Source organism: Tyto alba, unplaced genomic scaffold, assembly GCF_018691265.1.
Source record: "Tyto alba isolate M040663 unplaced genomic scaffold, T.alba_DEE_v4.0 Super-Scaffold_13, whole genome shotgun sequence".
Classification (NCBI taxonomy): domain Eukaryota; kingdom Metazoa; phylum Chordata; class Aves; order Strigiformes; family Tytonidae; genus Tyto; species Tyto alba.
The window spans coordinates 2,252,685-2,273,127 of record NW_024881275.1 but is presented as its reverse complement, the minus strand read 5'-3'; the positions used below and the strand labels follow the sequence as shown (position 1 = coordinate 2,273,127).

Below are 20,443 nucleotides of genomic sequence, written 5' to 3'. Positions count from 1 at the left end.
AGTGAAATATATGGTCAGAAGCAGTTTTCCTTTGACATGGGGATTAATGAAGTAGAGAAAGGAAGAAATAAAGAAACAGGAGAATTCAAAATCTGACCTGGCTGTTCCCTCTCTTTAGCACATGGTACTGTCTACACATGTACCACTACACTAGTAATTAATTTAATAATATGATATCTGTTCTAGAGATCTCTGGATATTTTTATTTCTCGTAGCTTCTTTGAAGTTTTGTTCTTAACTGCTCCTGGACCATCAGTGTATGCTCTAATCTATTTATGTTACCTGGCAGAGTTTCAGCTCTCAAAATTTTTGCAGTCTTGACATCTCACCTTAACTTTATACTTTCCTAAACTCAAATTAAGACAAATAAAGCTGAAGCAGGATCGTTTCCAACTGCTTTGAGGGAAACATGAAGACATAGAATTTATGACCAGCTTACCCTATATATATGGCCTTCATTTGGTTATAAACTGAAAGTTTATAACCAAATGAAGTTGGCCCTGCCAACCCAAACCATTCCATGATTCTATATTTTATTATTCAGTTAAGGGAATATCTTGTGCTACTATAATTTCCTCTGCTTGTCATGACATAATGTTAACTAGTTGGTGCTGCAAAAGGGTTAATTACAACTGAATAGTGTCTTTCTCAATTAAATAGGCACTAGCAAAAGGCCAACCTTTTGATTAACAGTCCTGAAAATTTTTCCTTCTGAACTTCAGCTGGTCCACAACAACTCGTAACGTTACCTGCAGAACAGATCCCTCCTCGGGTTTCCATGACCCAGCTGTGACAGCTGGAAAACACCAAACATGTGGCACTGTCTGCAACTGTGCCACCAGGAAGTTTTGTCTCTTTTGGTTAAAACGGATGGATGGGTTTGGTCATAGTTTCAAAAGGATGTGTTCGAGTTTGCAACATCCTTTTATCCATCAAGTTTTCTTACCTTGTGTCTTGGAAGGAGGAGGATGCCTGCTCTCTGCCCATTTTGCTCTTGCACTTTCTAGAGTCACAATCCTGGTCACCTAAAGATAAACAAGAAACAGAGAGTTTCCATTGCCTTCATCTTTTTGTGTGTGTGTAACTGTTCAATCTAGCCATTTTCTGGCCCTGTGTTATCTCATAGCTATAGGACAAACTGACAGTTTCTCCTAGAAGAATCTGCATGACCAACAAAGATGAAAAAAAGTAATATGGACATTTCCAGCAGTGGGAATGGTTCTCTGGTTCTCTGTAACAATTCCTTTTTTTTTTTTCCTTTGAAAATGTAAATCAGCATCATTATATTCTGAAGGTACAATTTTAATTTTTTTTTAACAAAAATCAAAATTAAATAGTCTATAAATTTAATCTTTTTTCTTTCCCCAAATCTTAGGCAAAAAATTGTGCTAACATTGAAACAGGTAATAAATTTCAGTACTTCTTTACATATACTACTTTCAGTTATTTTTCTACATTAAATGTCATCAATGCTTTTTATGATATTATTTAAAAAATAAAGCATCCAATTTATCAGGCAAGATATCTGTTCCAGGTTTTAAAGCACAAAGAGGAATTCAGAAAAAACTTAGAAAACTAAGGTGGTATTCTGCTTTTCATTCTAGTAGAAGACCTGGGGTTTAGGTGTAAAGCTAAGGAGGAGCAATTATTCTCTCCCATAAACATCTTCCAGTTTAGCACTTTGTTATTATTATCATCCTATCATGTGTGTAAATAGAACATATTAAATAAACTCACAAAGAACAATTTCCAGAAATAAAAATGGTTTTGGTTTTTTTTTAACCTTTTCCAAACTTCATGACCTGCTCCATAAAATATAGGCTTTTTCAGGAGCTAGATCTCAGCCTCCCCTTTCCTTTGTCTCTGGTGTAACCTTTGCTGAAACAGTCCCACTGCCCACTGATTAATATTTTCTTTAATACCACTTTGTACCTGCAACCAGTACAGAGGCACAGCAAATTGAGCAGGTAGACATGCAATCCAGTTATTGATTGGTACAGGGAATTAACCATTTGCTAATAGATGGGTTGTTCATCTGACACTTTATATTAAATTTGTGTATTTGTAAAGTAAATACTTATATACATTGTTCATGTAATTTATTACATGTGTCCATGTGTGTGAAATATATGAAGGTTATTTATGGTCTGTGTCAAAAGGTTATGAACAAATTGAATTTATGGAGAGGGATCACTATTCCCTTGTGATCACAGCAGTAGTTGTTTTACTTGTTTCTAAAAAAAATAGAGACCAGCCTTATCCTGTTTGGTGTTCACTGAAACCAATGGCTCATATGTTTCCAGCAGTGGTTCTTTAAACTAACCGAGGTTATCCGGCCCTAAAACTTAAATGCTACACTTATATGGCCCAATTTAAATGCCTCTTTGCAAATGCATGTAGCATGGGGAATAAACAAGAGGAGCTCAAGATGTGCACATGCCAGCAGGGCAAAGATCTCAGTGGCCTCATGGAAATGTGGTGGGATGGCTCCTGTGTCTGGAGTGTGGGGATGGGAGGGTACAGGTTCTTTAGGAAGGACAAACATGGGGAGAAGAGAAGCAGGGGTCTCTCTCTATGTCAGTGACCAGCTGGAGTCCAGGGAGCTCTGCATGGAACAGACCTTGGCCTCTTCAGGGCTCTGCTTGGCAGAGTCCCATGGGATAAATCCCTGGAGGGAAGAGGGACCCAGAAAAGCTGGTTGATATTCAAGGATAATCATCTCCAAGCTCAGGAGCGATGCATCCCTGCGAAGAGGAAGTCAGGTAAGAACACCAGGAGGTTGCATTGATGCAAAAGGAGTTCCTGGACAAGCTCAAACAGAAGAAGGAAGCCTATGGGGGGTGGAAGCAAGGACAGGGATCCTGGGAAGGATACGGAGAAACTGTCTGGGCAGCCAGGGATCAGGTTAGGAAGGTCAAAGCCCTGATAGAATTACTCCTGGTCAGGGACAACAAGGGCAGCAAGAAAAGCTTCTATAGGTAAGTTGGTGATAAAAGAAAGACTAGGGAAAATGTGGGCCCTCTGAAGAAGGAAACAGGAGACCTGGTTACCCAGGTTATAGAGAAGGCTGAGGTACTCAGTGATTATTTTGCCTCAGTCTTCACTGGCAAGGACTCCAGCTACACCACCCAAAACACAGAAGACAAAGGTGGTGACTGGGAGAAGGGACCACCCACTGTAGGAGATCAGGTTCAAGACCATCTAAAGAACATGAAGGTTCACAGGTTCATGAGACCTGATGAGATGCATCTGTGGGTCCTGAAGGAACTGGTGGAGGAAGTGGCTGAGCCACTATCCATCAGCTCTGAGAAGTTACGGCAGCCCAGTGAAGTTCTCAGTGACTGGAAAAGAGGAAACATATAAAAAGAGGACCCAGGGAACTACAGGCCTGTCAGTCTCACCTCTGTGCCCAGTAAGATCATGGAGCAGATCCTCCTGGAAACTACTCTGAGGCACAGGGAAAATAGAAGTGGTTGCTAACAGCCAACATGGCTTTACTAAGGGCAAATCATGCCTGATGAATTTGGTGGCCTTCTACAACAGGGTTACAGTGCTGGTAGAAAAAGGAAGAGCAACTGCCGTCATCTACCTGAACTTCTGCTAACCGTTTGACACCGTCCCACACAGCATCCTTGTCTTTAAACTGGAGACACATGGATGTGACGGATGGAGCACTCAGAGGATAAGGAATTGGCTGGATGGTTGCACTCCAACAGTTTTAGGCAACAACTCAATGTCCAAGTGGAGGGCAGTGACAAGTGGCGTTCCTCGAGGGTCGGGGTTGGGCCTGACACTGTTTAACATCTCTGTTGGTGACAGGGGCAGTGGGATCGATGCACCCTCAGCAAGTTCACCCCCGACCCCGAGCTGTGTGGTGGGGGGCACGCTGAGGGCAGGGGTGGCACCCAGAGGGACCTGGGCAGGCTGGAGAGGGGGGACCGGGCAAACCTCATGGGGGTCAACAAGGCCAAGGGCAAGGTCCTGCCCGTGGGTCGGGGCGATCCCCAGCACAGACCCAGGCTGGGCCCTCGAGGAGCGGCTGGAGAGCAGCCCCGAGGAGAGGGGCTGGGGGGGCTGGGGGGGGGAAAACTGCCCGTGAGGCAGCCCCGTGCGCTGGCAGCCCAGAACCCACCCGTGCCCTGGGCTGCAGCCAGAGCAGGGGGGGCAGCAGGGCCAGGGAGGGGATTCTCCCCCTCTGCTCCGCTCTGGGGAGACCCCCCTGCAGTGCTGGGGCCAGCTCGGGGGCCCCCAACAGCAGAAGGACCCGGAGCTGCTCGAGCGGGGCCAGAGGAGGCCACGGAGATGCTGGGGGGGCTGGAGCAGCTCCCCTGGGGGGCCGGGCTGAGAGAGTTGGGGGGGTTCAGCCTGGAGAAGAGAAGGCTCCGGGGGGACCCTGAGAGTGGCCTCCCGGGGCTTAAAGGGGGGGCAGGAGAGGAGGGGGGGGGACTCTGGATCCGGGGGTGAGGGTAGGATGAGGGGTGATGGTTTTAAACTGCCAGAGGGCAGATTTAGGTGAGCTCTAAGGCAGAAATTGTTCCCTGTGTGGGGGGTGAGGCGCTGTCCCAGGGTGCCCAGAGCAGCTGTGGGTGCCCCCTCCCTGGAAGGGTTCAAGGCCAGGTTGGACGGGGCTGGGAGCCCCCTGGGCTGGGGGAAGGGGGCCCTGCCCGGGGCAGGGGGGGCACTGGGGGGGCTTTGAGGTCCTTCCCAACCCAAACCATTCCATGATTCTATGAAAACAGACTAGGAGATGTTGCAACGTGTTGCAAATTATTAAGGGGAAGTAACTTCCACCTGCAGACCACAGGTTGCAGCACCACCCACGTGTGACCAATGTTTCCACTTACAGGAGACAATCACCTGGAAATCTGCAGGTCTCTCCTTATCGTCTGGTTCTGCTGTAAGGAGTTCTCTGTGGACAAATGCGGTGTCCTATGATAAATGCTTTGATGCTCATGTTTTGAGAGAAAGACAGAAGTATTCTGTTCAGCAAACATTTTTCTCCTTCTGGGCCAAATTCTGGAGTGCATCCTTGAGCCGAGTAGAATAGCTGTTGGGTAATACACAAAGTCATTTGACAGCACAAGACAACATCGGTTCCTATGATGAATATAATCATCAATTTAGGGCAGAGAAGTAATAAGTTTCTTCTCAGATAATTTTCTTTCCACCCCTTTGGTATGCCAGGAAAATGACAGACCCTCAGCAGACTACCAATCACCATTTTAATAACTCTGATACTCATCAATGAAAGGAAATACGAATGTTACCAATAATTATAATTGTACTAGATGTCTGGAAAGATAATTTTTATCAAGCTATGCACGAAGCTTTTTCTGTTGAAGTTCTGGCCATTTCAATAGCTTTTTCTTTGTATTTGCATCCCATCACATTCTGCTACTCTTTGTGATGGGTCAAATGTGCTAATACTCTTTTCACATTAAAAGTTGCTTTCAAAGAAGTACTGGCATGTTTTCTCTGTATTTTTTCCACTAAATTTTAGCAAGTCTTCTGTAGGACATGTTAACAGTCCCTTGGTTTGTTACTGCAGATTTTGGTTAATCAATATATTAAAACATAGAGGAAAATTATCTATTTCAAAATTATTTGTTAATTATTATATGTTTAGGATTTAAACAGGATTTTAACATTTGGGTCTAAAAATTCAGATGCTTTACTATACTTTGATATGTTTATTTTTACAGAAATTTTGAAATTAAGTTAGAATGATTCTTTTCATTTTATAATCAAGACACATGGTTTTAACTAGCCTGTAGCCTCATTTATTGCACGGTAATTACAGACAATGCAATAGCTTAGAATATTTACATAAGCTAGTCAGACACAGTAAACAATCAGCAAAAACTTCAATAACATCAGATTAAATCTTGAAGTTATTAATTCATTTTTAGTTAGTACTTACATGTATAAACATTTGGAGGAGCGATTGCAAAGAGTAGGTGATGACCTCAAGATTTCACCCAGCACTAATAGATTTAGTCTGACGTTCCTTCTTTGCTGTTAGACACTAAATGATCCCATCATCAATTAACATGAATGTTTGCTTTAATACAGTTCTTTTATCACTGAAGTTTTAAGATATTTCCTTGAACTACGGATATTTTAGTGGTTTAATCTCCTAATAAGTATTAAATATAACTTCATAATATAGATTATCAGACTGACTGGGTTTAATAAACTTAATTTGTTGAAAAAATACAATTACTTCTTTTTTAATCAGAGCTTGAGTCCATGAAGAGGGGAAATTAACTTTCTACATATGGTCAAATCCCTATTTCTCCAATTCAGAGAAAATTACTGTTCAACACAGACTTGCCCAAGCGAGGGATGAATAGTGATTTGACTGTGGTAAATATAGCACCCAGAAAAATTATGTGTTTTCCTGATGTTACTATCAAGACAGTTACTAATCAACATTGTGCTTCATACTAAATTGGCTTTGCCAGAGCATGCTAATGTTCATAAGCTATCGGTATCCAATTTGTCCTATTTGTAAAGAACAAGGCAAAACCAATTCTCAGTTACTAAAATTCAACTTCTTTTTCTTTTTCCTTTTTTTTTTTTTTAGTTTTCCAGAAGTTAAGGCATGAGGCTGTTTGTATCTCAGCTACCAGATGCATATATGACCAAATTAGAAGTAGGAATTTTTTTACTCTGATGTTTATGTGATAAATTACTATTCAAGAAGTGCACAAGAGCAGAGATCTTCCAATGAAGAATCTCTGAGATGAGATGTGTGGGTTGGTACCAGGTCAAAATAGTTGCTAATCAGAAGGCCCCAAGGATAAGTTTTCTAACAGAAACCCTAAATTTATTTGAGGACCAGTGTCTATCACCATCCATTACATTTATACCAGAGCTTTACAGAGAGGAATTTTGTCACAGAAAGCCATTAGTAATTTTTATCATGAATATGAGTTTGATTATGGTTCTAAAATTTTTCTTATCCTTTGGGGTTTTTTTTAACATATGATGAATATATAAGGTCCGTACCTGGTTATTTAACTCCAGTCTCTCTAACATGTAAATCTCCAGGCTGCAGGTGGATTGCAAAGGGATTTTGGCAATGTATTTAACATACTGAGAAAACCCATTTTTCCTGCTAATATTTTCCATTCTAAGTCAGTCTCGTGCCAATGTTTGTGGTGACTGTCACAAAAATGCAGGGAATAGGCTGATGAGAGATCCTTTAGAAATCAAACCATATGAAGAATTTTATTAAAATGCATTGTATACTGACTCGAGTTCTCTATTGTTCCTCACATTACACATCTGCTGCAATGTGGGTCTGAAATTACCAAAGCTGAACTTTGGTAATTTCTATGTCAACATGGTTATAATGAGTAATGGCTATGTCAACATGGGCAGCTTATCCCACGCTCCAACCCCAAATGCTTGCAGCCCCACCCAGGTGTCTCTTGGACCCTTCAAAATGTGAAACTGATGTTTGAGTTTTGGCCCTCTGAGAGAGTTGGACAGTCCTCAGGATGTGAGCCCTTGTACTCTGCGTGGTATCCCTTGGCTGTCAAAAACTGCCAAGACTCATGTCCAACTAAAGCAAGTAAATTGCCATCGCTGGGAGATGGTGTATTGCTATTTCTTCTGGACAAAGAGTTAAACTGTTTGCAAACAGCACTGCCCTGGTACTCAAGGTCCTGGCTCAGGCAGAGAATTCAACTGATCACACATGGCGTTTCTCCTACCTCTTCTTCCCGTGGCTCACAGCTGGCACAGGCAGCAAACTAAACTGGTTTTAGATAGCACATTTTTCACAAAAATTAAGTTCATGTTCTATAACAGTACTCCAGACTATTTTTTTCCTGAAAGCTTGTCATTTTAAAATCCCTCATATATATATATATAAGAGATCATATACATATTATATAAACATATATAATATGTACATATTATTATAGACACATTATAATATAATATATAATAATATAATAATATAATATATTATCTATGCATATATACAATATATCATATACAAATATTATTATATACATATATATTTAAAACATATATATGTACATATATGTACATGTGTGCATGTCTGTGTATGTTCTCCTCTAAAGGACAATACAAAAGCCTTGTCATCATTTTGCTACGGGGATAGAAGCGGGAGAGAAAGTGTCTTAGTAACACCTGGAATATCACCTGCCATCTGGAGAATCTCAACCCACACGGGAGATGTAAGATTTGGACACAAATTTCTGGTGTGTGATCCCAGACCTCAAGCTCAGTCAGCGGCATGTTGTGTAGTTTTAGCCAGTATTTTACACCCATTTGGCATCAGTATAAAGGCCTACACATGGTGTGGAGCAATAGGGAATTATTAGTCCCACCAAGCTTAATAAAATCTCAGGGAGGGGAAAAAGTCATAGTTCATTTGTGGAGCCTTGAGATAAGTTTTTTATCACTTAAAAATGTTCTGGGATGTGCCAGTATGAAACAAAAGAGCTCCAGTACGGCCAAGAGGGAAGTACACAACACAAATAAAAACATATGGAGACATTTAGAAACAAGATAAAATTTGTCTTCCATAAACCCCCAAATACACAGTCCTCTGTTCTTCCTGCAGCTCGCAAGGAAAGGGTGGTTCTGGATTTTCTCTCCAGATGGATTGCTCAGCAGCATTTTCCCATTCCATCACTTCTTCCAAAACTGCCGTGTTATCCTGCTTTCTCTAACACCTGCTACAAAATATTTCACTCTCGTTCTGTCTCACTCAAGGTACAGGGGGAAAAGAACACTGGCACCATCAAAGGTTGTGCCCAAGACTGCAACTGACACTTCCAAAGCAATCCATCCCCACTGCCCTTGCGTTACTCGCAGAAGGGTGTTTGGTTCATGGACACCATCCAAGGAACAGCAGCAGCAGCACACGTGCTGACACCTCAGATTCGGTGTAAACGGATGAACTTGTGGGATTCCCCTGGCCAGCCTTTCTTTTATGATTTTCTCTGTCATGATATGTGATGTTTTGAAGATTGAGTGCTGCTGCTGTTGCACACGAGTAGCCTGTGGCAATGGGTGAGGAGGAGGCTTTTCCAAGCCTCACACAAGGAAATGCATTAAAAATGTAAACCACGCTAGCTGTCACATATTTGTGTGTTCAGGTGGCTTATTGGGATGTAGCCTATTGTGACACTGCAAAATCTATTACGTACATCTGTGGTTGGTTAATGTCATACAGCTTTCATTAAACATGTGTTGGCCAAGGTTCTCCTGTCCTTCCAGATTCAGTTTGGCTCATGTGGGGCACAAATCTCAGTCTAGATCCTTCTTTGTCCTACTCTTTGTCAAGAACAGACGAGCCTGGAAGCTGTTTTATCCCACCTTTAGGTAGCAGGGTCTCCAAAGACCCAGCAACGAGCTTGGAATTGGCACAGCTTTGTGTCTACCCATGCAGGGGCCAAACGACGTGTTCCAAAAAGGTTCACATTCAAAATGTTGTGTGACAGAAAAGAAAGGGACATAACAGCTGCTGAATATGCTGTCTGAAATGATCCTCCATGGCCTGACTTCCACTATGAGCACTAGGTAAGAACAATGCAAAAGCAATGCAAAGTGCCTGGTGTGCCCCTTAGGTGCTGCCTCCTTATCCTAAGCCATTAATTCAAGTATGAATTAGAGCAGAAAAAAAGGAAAAGGAAAAGTAAAAAATAATAAATAAATAGATAGATAGATAGATAAATAAATAAATAAATAAATAAATAAAAGTGGAAAAAGAATGAAGGAAAAAGATTAAAAAATAAAAAAATAAAAAAATAAAAGAGAGAGAGAAAAAAAAGAGAAAAGAAGAAAAAAATAAAAAAGAATATTTCAGTTTGAAGGGACCTACAACAATCATGTAGTCCAAATTCCTGGCTGCTTCAGGGTTGACCAAAAGTTAAAGGATATTATTAAGGGTGTTGTCTAAATGCCTCTTAAACGCTTTCAGGCATGAAGCATCAACAACCTCTCTAGTTCCAGTTCCAGTTCCATGAGACCGACTTAGAATGGAAAATATTAGCAGGAAAAATGGGTTTTCTCAGTATGTTGAATACACTGCCAAAATCCCTTTGCAATCCACCTGCAGCCTGAAGACTTACGTGTTAGAGTAACTGGAGTTAAATAACCAGGTACGGACCTTATATATGCATCATATAGTTAAAAAAAAAAAAAAAAAAAAAAAAAAAAAAAACAAGAAACAATTTTTTTCAATCATAATCAAATTCATATTCATGATAAAAATTACTAATGGCTTTGTGTGATAAAATTCCTAGTTCCAGTGTTGGACCTATACAGGAACTAGACTCCTTGGTTGCCTGGTGCTCTGCCTGGAGAGCAGGGTCCAGGATGAAGTACATGGTGTCTATCTCAAGCTAGCAGACCTGTCCAAACTGTAGACCAAGAAGCACCATATTGGAGATTGACGCCTCATGTTGGCAGACCTGTATCTCTCTGTCCAAGCGTGGCTCCTTAAAAACAGACATTGACTTAGAGGACCACAACAGAGTTGCTCCAAAGGTCAAGGATAAAGAGGCAGCGTTGGGCACCATATGGGAATGGCTAATAATAGATTAAATGAAATAAAACAAGTTGGCCTCTTTTTCGCTCCAAAACCGAGACAATTGTTGGCCATAGATTCACCATACTAAGGCACAAATTTCCCACAGGAGCTGTACTCCAGCCTGCTATTAGCGCTGACCTGTACCATGACCTGTCACGTAGAACGGAGCAGCCACACATCTGCCTGGTGGTCCCCATGCAGATGAGCACCATGTCCATCCTGGTGGCAGTTATTCACCCATGTCAGACACGAGGTCTGGGCCCTCCACAACTACAGACTAACCCTCTGCCTCCCGACCCAGGGTTCATGTTCTCTGCTCGGGGGTTAAATGATGGTGAGGTATGCGCGGAAGGTATTTTAGGATGCATGAGATAAGGGATTTAATGAAATGTACTAATTTGGGTAAATTAAAGTGGTATTATTTCAGTTTTCCTGAAAAATTACCATCTCTACATTAACCATTTCTGGATATTGACCAAACCTTTATCCCACCAATAAGAAATGTGAGTAGCATTAAATTTTCTATCCACTGTGACATGGAACAATACAAAAAACATAAACTGGTATACCTTTTTTACATTAGATAGTAGATTTTTCAGTACTTCCACCACCCCACAAAAATTATATTCACACAGTACAAAAAAATTTAAAACAATGGCAATAGTGGGGGGAAAAAAAAAATCTGTTTTTCTTTTTTTTCTAACTTGGTGTTAACTTAATGATATGTGACATTGCTATCAGTGCAGTGCAATAAAAATGAAATGGTACCCAATGTGCACAGACACTATGGAAATTTCAAACGACAACAGCAACAACAAAAATTATACTTTCCCTTTCCTTTCCTATGCCCTTTGCATTAACGTAAGGATATGTGACTTTGCTATCCATGCACTGCAATAAAAATGAAATTGGTGGCCAATGTGCCCAGACAGAGCTTTCAAATAAAACAAAAATAAAATTACACTCCTTTGCATCATGTAAAAGATACATGACGCAAGGCACAAATTTCACTTCGCTGCCACATCACAAATAATATGCCAGCTGAGAACCTATATTTCTTTTTCATCATGAGGGAGGAAAAAAATGTACTTTAGAACATTTTTTTTTTAAATTTTTCTTCATTTTATAAACACTAAAAAATGTGTTTTTAAACAGCTTCTTATATTAGACTCATTGTGTTTATACATTTCCTAAATGGATGCTTTTTTGGTAACATGTTTGTGTCTAACGTTACTCATATAAATAAAAATATACAGTCATTTTATGGGATAATAGGCAAACAGACATCTGCAAGCAACATTTCCCTCATTAGATGTTATCATGTTAGCATATTTTTATGACTTCATTGCAAAATACAATGTGCTGATTTGAAACCTTCTTAAATATAACTTATTATGTATGTTAACAACCCAAATGCTTTAGTTATGCTTGGAGAATTGTTTAATAAAGGAGTAGTTAACGCTGCTGTAGCACGAGGCGATGTGACCTGGAAGAATATGCCCTCAGACACTGCAGGAGCAGGAGCAGCAGCTCCTCATCTCTGATCAGTGACCTGCTGATGGTCCTCAAGTCCCTTCTTCAAGACGACGAGACAGCCAAGTGACTGTCCTTGTCTGCAGCTACTAAACCGCCTTGCAAATAATTAGGCATGTAATAGGTGCCTTAACGTAATTTTTCCACTAAGTAGTTTTCATCATTAAAACAAACATGCACAGGCTTTATTGAAAAAGGTTGGGTGAATGGAGAGTTGTCCAAAAGACCTTGTTTTTCGAGGAAAATCTGGGCTATGCTTCAAAACAGCAGTAAATGAAAGGGATCAGCCTGGAGGACTCAGAGTAAGGAACCTTCCCAGCGTAAAGGGAGGTGGCTCTGCCTTTTGGTGCTGCAAACAGGTTGCTGTAGTGGTTTAACACGACCACAACTGTCACGATTTAAAAACCTCCTTGGAAAAGGAGGAAGGGACGGAGAGTTCCGCCACTGACGATGTCGGGCCAAGGAGCCAACAGCACATGAGCAGCTGAGGGTATTTGCTGGTTTCAATTACACCGGGACGCCTACAGCCAGAAAATCAAAAATCAAGGAATCAAATGAGTTGATAATCTTGCCGCAAAAATACACAAATGCACTGCTCGATCGCTGTCACATCATGCTACAAAAGTGCCAGGCAAGCCAAGCTGAAGAGACCAGAAACTACCGTGGCAGACTTTTACGTGCTGGTCAGTCTGAACAAACTGTCTGTTTTGCTCTGAATGTATTTAAAGGCTTTCTTCACCCTGATTGTAAGAACAGAATGAATCCTCCAAACCATAAGTGCTTTCAGCTGGGTTTGATCAAACTGTTACACCCTCCATGCCCAGGCTCTGAAAGATGAATACATAATTGAGAAATTCTCTCTTCTAAAATATTTCTTAAATCCAACAACAAAAGAGTTTAATCAGAAAGTTACTCCCTTTTCAGGGATAGTTCTGCCATAGCTGTTTGGATAAAATGACTGGAAATCAGCGCTACAGTCATTTAAATAATCTGTTTAAAAGCTATTACGTTTCCCTAATGCTACTCATTTTGAAATGGCTCTTGGTTTGATTCATGAACAATACATGAACAGTACATGATTCACATGGGCAATTTTTATTAAGCACTTAACCCAAAAAGAATGTCAGACCGGGTGAAATCCATTGTATATGGCAGCATTTTCATATATATTTTTTTAAATAGCATGCTTTAAGGTTCAACATCTCACAGACCAAAGTTGACAGAGAAGTTGGGCCTGCCACAGAAGATCAAGGAGCCAACAGGGGCTGAAAGATATTATATTGATAATTGTAAAGATCTTGCTGCAGTTCAAGTGCTTTTGAAGTTCTGTAATGACTTTTTGCTATCAGAAACTGTCAGGTTTAATTGAAGTCAAAGCTTGCTACTTAATCATGAGATCCATAAGTGTGTAAATATTAGTGCTGCTGCTAAGCAATGAATCGCCTTAGTATTAATTAGGAAAAAAAATGCTTTGCCCTGCTTTAAGGGTACGGCACACAGTGGGCTGCACCAAGAGGTGCGTTGGTGTATTTGCAGGGAGTATCATGCAGCTTCAGGGAATGAGGATCTTCTGCTTTTAATTACACTTCTAACTGACTCGGTTTGGGGCTTGGGTAAGCTACTTTCCCTCCACACAGTTGTTTTTTCCGTTGTTCCAGACATCATATGGTTTAGGTAAATTATTATTCACATGACTGGGAGACTTCAATGACTAAAAATTTCACCATAATCTGAAAATCTCCTATAGTTTAAACTGGTCAAATATTCCTATAGTTTGAAGTTCAGCTTAATATAAAGTGTGAGCATACAGGCAGTCACCTGAAGTATTATCACCCTGGTGGTGAACATACCCATACTTCCTATGTACAGCCAATGTGGGGATGATTTTAAAAGAAAAGTTATTGCTAATTGTTGTTTTGAAACAAACAATATATTGCTGGTTGAGCAATATGATCAAAATCCAAAGCATTGTTTCTGCTGTGTTATAAAAGAAGTCGGATTATGCAACTCAGTGCTAAAGTGACTTAGATCTGCTTAAAGAGTTCTAAATTATGGTAAGCATTTAAACTGATAAGCAGAGATTTAATATGGGCCACAATAGCATTAATGAATAAATATCAGGGTCTTACGTTACCTATTTACTATCACATTTAAAAGTAGAACCATAGTGGTTACTTGTACTCAGGGTACCCTTCATACAGTGGGCAGTGAAGTGACATGTCTACAGACCCTCTTGCTTGCGCTGAAGAACTCCCAGAACAAATTTTTTCAGTTTTTCAGATCATCTGGTTAAAGTTCATCCACTTTCCAAAGTTTTGTGGAAACATTAACACACATTTTAGCACACAGTGTTCTTAAAATTATACTACCCACCACACACCAGAGAGTTGTCCCTGGGGGTAAAAAAATGGTGTGGTTAGGATCCTAGGCAAATCATACTTCTAGGACACGTTAGATTTTAATGCATCCTGGTTGCACTTCATTTGGGGAAATGATGCGTCTTTCATTGTTGAGTTACTCAGGCCCATAATCAGGTCCCTAATACATTCAACAAAGCATCAGGATACATGAAATATCTTACCAGATAATCCTCTCTGGAATCCACAGTTCAGTTATTAAGTATTCCTTTTGCTAATCTCTGTAATCCTCTGTTGATATAGGTCAGTAAAACAGTGGTTAAACCTCCTATGATAAAACTAAATCTAGATTTTGCAATCATTCCTTTTATATTTTTTATTACGTTTTTTCTCAGCTGATCCTCCTCCTGAAAGGATGTGACCAGCATTACAGGTGTTACACACGGCAGCTCCCAGAAACCACGGGAAAGGTCTTGACACCAGCGTGTCAGCCATGAGTCGAGATCCATCAGCAAACTCACACATATTCCGAAAAAGTATGCAAAAGTCAAGACTGGGATTATACGCTGTTTGATAACTGAGATGACATTAGCTCACTGGTGTTTGCAGCCAGTGGATTAGCAATCAGTGTTAAATCTTCACATGCAATGAAAGTTAACAATGCTGGTTTTATATTGTCCCAAAAAAATCATCGAGTCTGTTTTCTCCTTTTGATTACAGTTCATTTAAGGGAAGAATGTTACTGCATGCTTTGAAAATGTTTTATGTGTCTTTGGCTGATAGAACACACAAAACGTTTGAATAGGCCCATTTATTTGAGCAGACGTATTAAATAATACTTTAAATGTGAACATGCGTGTCATAAATTTTGTAGTCTCTTTAAAGTAAGATAAATCTGTGTATTTAAAATAGTCTTTCTTCAAAGCCATCTTTTTCTTTTTTTTTTTTTTTTTTCAAACAGTCATAAAGGAAACTCTGATTTGTGCTGCATGAACAATGCCAGCATCATCATTTTAATGTTATCCATATGGGCTTCTAATAATAGATAAGAGACTACATTTGTATTGTATGTCTTAGAGACATTTAAAATCTTGATAAGGAAAGGCTGATTTCATTGGCCCCACAGTTAAAGGAAAGCAGACCCTAATTAAAAGAATTCTGTTCTGAATTAACTAGTTTGACATGTGCTAATTGACAGTTCCTGTGAAATGGTTCTAATTAAAGTCAATATGTCTTTTTCAATTAAAAGGAAATTAAGAATATACTAATATACATTAACAACTTAATCTGCCTTCAATATCCCATACATCAGCTGCTTTTTTTCTAATGTTATTGGAGAACCATCTGACATGCATCTTCTACTGTTTGGTTATGGTATCTCATTATTACTCAACAAGAACACAGGCACTGGTGGATATCCCCTAGAGCAAGACAAGAACCTGCTTATACTCCATGTGTACAATTCCTAATCTCTGGCCTGATAAAAGGTAAACTCACCTTTCCACATAGAAGAGAAAAAGACTTTTCTCATGACTGGGGATCTCCTTAATAATTACACACTGGGGCAAGTATTGACAATTAGTCAGCAAGTTCAAACTTTTAATAGAAGCCTTAGAAGTAACAGTGCACTGCTGGGCTGTTCTTTCATTATTTGGCCCAAGGAAAGGCAGGATTTTGACTTTTGAGAGACATCTTTCATGCTCTGTTTCAGAAGTGAATGCAGGGCAGAGCACTCTAGTGGGAATGCTTTTAATTGTATATACAAGAAGAAAATAGAAAACATGCTTGCTTGGTAGAGCAGTGCTGAAAACCACCCCATTGTTGGTGCTGGAAATGTGACGTGGCTGTTTATAGCCACAAAATTAAGTATTCAAATGTGCAGTTGACTTTTTGCTACCAATTCCAAGGCTCTACTGCTACTGACTTTATTAACTAAAAAAGCTCTATTAAAAATATCAGGCCCTATGCCAACAAGATCACTATCTTGAATGTATGGTGAACTATGCAGAAGATTAAAATCTGCTCATGTGATCTTTGTTATTGATTTGTTGTAGTTTTTATTTTATTGTTTGGGAAATAATGATACGATACTCAACCGATACATTTTGGGGAGAGCAGAGTCACTGGGAGAACAAGCAGAGTAATTGACTTAAAAGGTAATTAGATAGTTGCTTTAAAAAAAGAAAAAAATCACCTCATATAGGCTGTTAAGAACACAGTCTCACTTCTATTATAAATTATATATTTCAGGGAACAAAACTTCAGCTATGAATATTCACTCTGCTGAATTTATCATAAAGAGAATATATTATCTAGCCAGATTTTACCAAAGCTTGGCTTTGCTCCAAAAGTCTATATTTTTTTCTTTTTTTTTAAGTGACTCTTTTAAATCATAACAAAAACTTATACCTTTTTCAAGAAGATGAAAATTTAACAAATAACCATTTACTTTTACCTGTGACGTTATAAGACAAATTAAGTAATAGAGAATAGATATTTGTAGCTCCAGAAACTGAACCAGAGGATGGTTCAGAGTGCAGCTAAGCTTTAGAAACCGTATAAAATGTTCTGGGAAGATCAGGGAGTTTCGGTGAGGTGTTATTTTTTACTTTTGTTTGAAGTTACTGGCTTTCCTGGTATTCGCTGAACTTTCTATTCATTTTAAGAAGCAGCTAATATCCAAAATATTTCGTATTACTAAAATAAAAATGAGCATGTTGCGTATTATTGTCTGGTTCTGTTTAAGAGAAAAAAATACAGCCAGATTTTCAGGACTGTGTGACCAGATTTCATATAGGCAGCTACTTAATTTTTGCAAAAGCAAATATCAATGAAAGGTTTAAAACTTTGTCCCAGAGCATCTACAACACAACTCACAATGCCTCATCTTAAAGTTAAAAACAACTTTCTTCATCATCCCTCTTAAACCATATAGACCACTTACATGAAGTTTTGGACCTAGCAAGATTCTTGGGCCAAACATCTTGATTCTCAGGCTAGATGAAGCTTTTTGGGTAGTCATTAAAAGACCAAGGACTTCAGAAAGCTTCTTACCCGGCTCCCCTCACTTGTGCTGCTGATAGGTCTCTGCGACTCTAGAGGAAGATTTTTAAAGGGGAAAAGAATTCAGAAAACCTGAAAAAAAGAAAAGACACAGCTGAGATACAGGCCTTGAAAAGTGGCTGTTTAATTCTGACAAATTAAGTTAAATACGCAAACTCCCCTTGAGGACCTGGGGTAAAGGGCCTGATGAGTTACTTCACTATGAAAACTGTATTTGACCAAACCAGGTGCTAAGCTAATCAGGTCCTAGAGACATCCATGTCCTAAGGAAAAGTACTCATACATTTACAACAGAAACTCAAATAGTATCTTAATTTTGCCTTTTATTTTAAACGTAGTAAGCTCCCACAGCAAACTGGACTGGTCTCTGATGACATATACTTGTTTCCATTGTAATTTTTTAATTTCTCATTATCTAAGCTGGGAACAGTATTTTCAGAGATCATTTATGTGTGTGTCTAGGACTATATAAGACTCACAGACGTCACTCTTTTCTCAGTGTCAGATTTTTAACCATTGCGTCAGTACGGTGCTGGTACAGATGCACCACTGAAGTAAGATGTTAAACAAGTCTCTGTATTAGTAAATAAACAAATCTCTGGGGGACAGCAGAAATTCTGGCTACTTGTATTCATTAAAATTCCATGGTACTTTGCACAAGAGGAATGCTAATCCCAGAGCCTAAACTGAGATCCAATCCCACAGGCCCTTAAAATGTGCTTAAAATAGAGCAAAACTACTTTCAAGGTTCAGTTTACGGACCTAGGTGACTGCAGCTCAACAGTATCCTGCTTGTCCAAAATGCTGCTTCTTTTTCCACTAGCTGCATTATTGTTTCTTCTCTCACCTTCTTTCACTGTGGTTTGGCTGTAAACTGCTAGGAACTTATTTTATATAATCTATATTTCAGCTGCATTTCATGCACAAGTGAGAGGACACGGATAACAGTATGTGAAACACTCGGAAAATTATTTTCTTCTTACTCCCCTTGCTAAGTCTTTTTCAGTATTTCAACTCCTTGGTCTAAAAGTGGGGAAGAAGTGGGAAATAAGATGGAGTATAATTTAAAAAAAAAGTTGGAGTGAATCTGAAAACACTTATGAATGAGTTTCACTTGACTCATAAGAGTAGTCATATTGATTTGAAAAAGCCACTGTTTGCTGAAACACGCCAGTATAGTGAATTTCCAGGACATGTAAGAATCTTCTTCTCATAATGCAAACATTTACAGTGAGGTCAGTTCTGGTAGCTCTGGAGTACTCTTTGCTCACACAAGTAGTCTCTAAAGCCAGAGGGACAGGTAGAAAGAGAAACTGCTCATCCAGGTAAAGATTCTGCTTTATATAAATACTTTACTAATAAATAAACAGTATCAATACTCTAAAAGGAAAGAAAAAAAAAAAAAAAAAATATTTACTGTATGAATAAGAGCAGTAAACTTGTGAATTACCTTCCTGTGGATGAAGGTCTAGATGGCTTTCGGTAGTCTGACAGACCTGAAAGTCAAAAACACAGTAAGACAAAAAAAAAAAAAAAAAAAAAAAACACGCAAAAAACACCCAACAGTTCCTACGAATCTTCCAGAATGCAGCTATCTTTGTCTTTGTATAAATAATTAGTGAAGCAGACTTTCTGTTTATATCTAGCCTAGCTAGATAGAGCTGTTTGTGTGGGGAAGGAACTGCTGTGTTCTTGATGCAAGCCAAGCACATCCTATAAATTCTAGAGTCCAAGAAAAAATTTATCTTGGCAACAGGTCTGCTCAAGAAATCAGCATGTGGGACATGGGATGCTGTGGTCCATGTAAAAATCTCTGGTTAGCAAGTTTTTTCTCCTCAAGCATCTGTCCTTCTTACCACTTTTCCTTTTTTCCCCCTCCCCTTCCACAGCACTTACTACATGTAGTCACATTCTCCCAGCCATGAATGTTGTGCAAGTTATGCATCCTCTTAATACATACATTATGGAATCTGTTTGTTTTTGCTGTTAGAACAGATAAACATATTTTCGACATGGATTTGCTCCTGAGCTGAGAAACAAAGTAGTGTGGGGTGTTTTTAATATCTTGTTGGCTTCGCTATTGAGAACATTTGGCCCCAGGCAGCCTTCATTTACATACCATGCCCCACATCTTTTCTATTATTGTTAATTGAATATTCACATTTCAGTGTTCCTGATCCTGACCTCTATTTGTTTCACGCATTCCTTAGTACTTGGCAGCATTAATTTTTCTGACATTATTATTAATATTATCATGGAAATAATTATTTTGTTAAAATCATCCCCTTCATTGACAGTGAAAATTACTTAAAACTAGTAAAGTGTCAGTCTCCCCCTGTTTTGCAGACAGGTAGATTAATACAGAAAATAACCATGGCTAAGGAGGTGTACCAGTTTCCATTTTAAGCTGCTATATTTAAGTATTCAAATTTTTCTAGCCTTTATTTTCAAGCCTTTAGATTTCAAGCTAAGCTCTGTGGTCTTCACCTTTGCCCCAAGATGTCTTTTTTTAAGTGAAAGCTTAAAGAAGGTAACTAGAAAGATACACATTTTTTTTAACAATAACAAAAGTTTCATCCAAAGCAACTAGCTGTAGAGGATGGAGCAACTTCCCAAGAATCTTTCCTTCCACTATGACAAAGCAATCTAATTCAAACGGTGCCTTGATCCAGATTTTGATGGCTGTATTCAGATCATACTGAGTGCACAGCCAGGGAAGACCATGCTGATAGAAAATGAACAGAAGTGGCAATAGGTAAGGGAGCCTGTACCTGTCTTGATTACCCTCTGCAGTGTGTTTGAAGAATCAGAAGAGCTCCTTGTAAATCCATTAAGGAGCAACCCCACTGGGATGCCCTTCAAAGTGTTTTGCAGCTCCCGGTAGGTATCAGAATGACCAACCAAAATCAGGCAA

The 20,443-nt window shown here is 39.4% G+C and overlaps 1 long non-coding RNA gene across 1 annotated transcript; it reads right to left on the bottom strand.

Annotated features, from left to right (window-relative positions):
- Nucleotides 1-946: 946 nt before the first annotated feature.
- On the bottom strand, nucleotides 947-19,028 carry LOC116965142. Its single transcript, XR_004409177.2, has 4 exons — nucleotides 18,980-19,028; nucleotides 17,411-17,601; nucleotides 4,845-5,047; nucleotides 947-1,025 (listed from the first exon to the last, which is right to left on the bottom strand). It is a non-coding gene; the product is annotated as an uncharacterized LOC116965142 (long non-coding RNA).
- Between the last annotated feature and the right edge of the window lie 1,415 nt (nucleotides 19,029-20,443).